The sequence below is a fragment of the Otolemur garnettii genome, unplaced genomic scaffold (assembly GCF_000181295.1).
Source record: "Otolemur garnettii isolate 467f Iridium unplaced genomic scaffold, OtoGar3 scaffold00007, whole genome shotgun sequence".
Classification (NCBI taxonomy): Eukaryota; Metazoa; Chordata; class Mammalia; order Primates; family Galagidae; genus Otolemur; species Otolemur garnettii.
In genome coordinates, this window is record NW_003852402.1 from 6,276,467 (window position 1) to 6,279,115 (window position 2,649).

Below are 2,649 nucleotides of genomic sequence, written 5' to 3' on the forward strand. Positions count from 1 at the left end.
CAGCGCCGCCCGCCGCAGCCGCCGCTCCCTCCCCTCCCGCCCCCGGCGGAGGCCGAGGGACGGGGCGGGGGGCTCCCGCAGGTAACCGCCGTCCAGGCCTGACGGGGGAGGGACGGGGTCGGGCCTGGGGGTTTGGGCCAGGACGGGGTGTCCGGCTTGAAAGGCAGAGGTCCCGGCCCGAGCTGGGAGTATTAAGGCTCCCAGATTTCCGCGCCGGGGCTTGGGGTGCTGAGGGGAATGTTTCTGCCCGGCCAAACCCAGGAGTGCGGGGCGGGGTCCTGGGCCTGGCCTAGCCTGGAGGTGCTGAGGCTAAGGGGTCCGGCGTGGCGTCAGAGGACTGAGGTGTTTCAGTCCGGTCCTAGCTTGAGAGTGCAGGTTGGGGGGGGAGGTACCTGCTCATCACGGCCTTGGGAGCAAAGGCGGCGGGAATGAGCGGGCGGCGCCCTGGGGTCAGCGGGGTCAGCGGCACTTGTCCCGGGTTCCTTAGCAGCCCCGGGGGGACTAGGGACGCTCGCCTCTTCGCTGCGAGTTGGAGGCGAGGCCAGCGGGGCGGAGGGCCGGGCAGGAGGAGCCTCGCTGGGGCTCCGGGGAGTCAGAGCGCGCCCCAGGCCGCAAGAGGGACGGGGACGTTTATAGCCATGTGGACGAAGCTACTTCTCGCCTGTTGGGGGCGGAGGGCAGGTACCCGCTGGGAGAGCGCAAGGTCTCGGCGCGGGGAGCAGAGCGCAGGACACACTTCCTGTGTGGGGCTTTCTCCCCTCCCCCGCCGCCAGGAGCTGGGCGGGGTGAGGGCTACGGGGGTCTCCTTGGGCGAGGGAGCGCTTGTTTGGGGACCTAAGGCTCTAAGCTTTTTATCTTTCGGAAGGGGAAAGTGGTGGTTGAATGAAAGTGACTGACCCTGCCAATTTTCTCCTGCTGCGGCTGTAGATGCAGTGTCTGCTGTGCGCTGGGATGGGAGTGGAATTTAGTTGGGGGGGGGGGACGGTGCGCAGGAGCGGCCGCCTTTCTGGGTTTGTGGGTGGGGATTATTGTCTGTGTTTGTGGGATACTAGCACTATCTACGTTAAACCTTTAGTTTGACCTCAGGTGTCAGGTCAAAATTAGGAGTTTTTTCCCCCCTTGTTTTTTTTTCCCTCGAAGATGGATGGAATTTTCGACCTATTATCTAACAGACTGATCGTTGAATGATAATTGGACCCTTATGTTAACAGCTTCAGAGAAGAGTGAAGAGTTTTATAAAACATCTCACAAGGGGTAGCAGCCTGGTGGATGGGGAAAGTGTTCTGAATTCCAACCCAGGAGACCAGGGATGTATTTCCAGCTTTGCCACCAAATAATCCGCAGCCTCGGGCAAGTTACCCTTTCAGTGCCCCAATTTCCTCACGTGTTAAATGAAAATCCTACCAGGTCAGACACTGCACGGGCTTGTGGTTTTGTTTTTTAGTCTCTCCCAAGTTGTGCTCTCATTTTAACCATAGGCAGCTTTTCTGAGAAATGCAGGCTGTGCTTACTTGGCTAGCTGACTTTCAAAAGACAATCTTTTAGTTTCCAACCTCTTTCTTCTCCAACAGCGCAAACAACTTGGTCAGGGTACAGAAGTTCCAGGTGCTGTTCTGTGCTTCAGAACAGCTTTTTATTATATTGTTCCAGCTGATGCAGAATGCACTTTATATTTTTGTTGTTTTTCTGGAAGAAGTTATCAGAAAAAAAAACTTCAGAGAACGTTTGGCTGCTTGGGAAATGTGGGTAACTTTTGATTATATCTGTGTATGCTGCTTGGCTCAGAGAAGTTCCAACATCTTCCTGTATGTGTATAGGAGATTGTGGAGGGATCTTATTAAAGTTCTTTCAAGGGACATTTAGCTAACTTCTGAAATTTACAGCTTCAGTATTCTCAAATTAGTGGGAGGAGGGAAATGCCATAGTATCTCCTGTGAGATGGTGTGTTAGTGGAATTAACTGTCACCTCAGGGTGCACTAATTGTCTGCATCCCGATTTATTCCTTAATAGTAGCCCCAATGCTCACTCTCAGATGCTGAAGAGCCCAAATTAGTTTCACTGATTTTATGATGTGTGAAGGCCTTAGGCCATCCTTTTGACTGGTGAGTACTTCTAGACCAACCTCAGGATTTCTCTTAAATTTCTAGTACTGTGATGTGTGATGAACAGGGGTATGTGCTCATAATGTTGATTTAGAAATGGTTTACTGGGAGTTTTCTTGTATGTTACCATAGGTCTTTTACACAGACACTTTTATACAACTACACAGATTATTTGGAGTTTCCCCAAATAAGCATTTATTCTATGTTAGGATTTGAGTTATGACCTTGTGTTCAGTGTGGGATTTTAAAAATCTTAGTTACTCAGATTGTAAGCAGTTATCACAAAGTATCTTGTGCTTGTCTTACAACTTGTGTTCAGTGTGGGATTTTAAAAATTCTAGTTACTCAGATTGTAAGCAGTTATCACAAAGTATCTTATGCTTGTTTTACAACTTATGAGAAAAATATTGTTAAAACTTTTCTTCTAGTGAGGTAATTTTTGTGTGTGTGTTCATGTAAAAGAAGATTAATAAAATTGGTGAGATGTCAGGAGACAAAGCTTTTAGGTTCCATATTTAGTGGTATACTTTTTTTTTTTTTTTTTTT

The 2,649-nt window shown here is 49.8% G+C and overlaps 1 protein-coding gene across 4 annotated transcripts in view; it reads left to right on the forward strand.

Annotated features, from left to right (window-relative positions):
* Positions 1-66: 66 nt before the first annotated feature.
* TCF20 (transcription factor 20) overlaps positions 67-2,649 on the forward strand; it is a 100,259-nt gene continuing 97,676 nt past the window's right edge. For all 4 annotated transcript variants that reach the window (XM_003783142.3, XM_023509389.1, XM_012801116.2 and 1 more), the window contains exon 1: positions 67-81. The gene's annotated coding sequence lies outside the window, so the exon portion shown is untranslated. The remainder of the gene's footprint in view (positions 82-2,649) is intronic.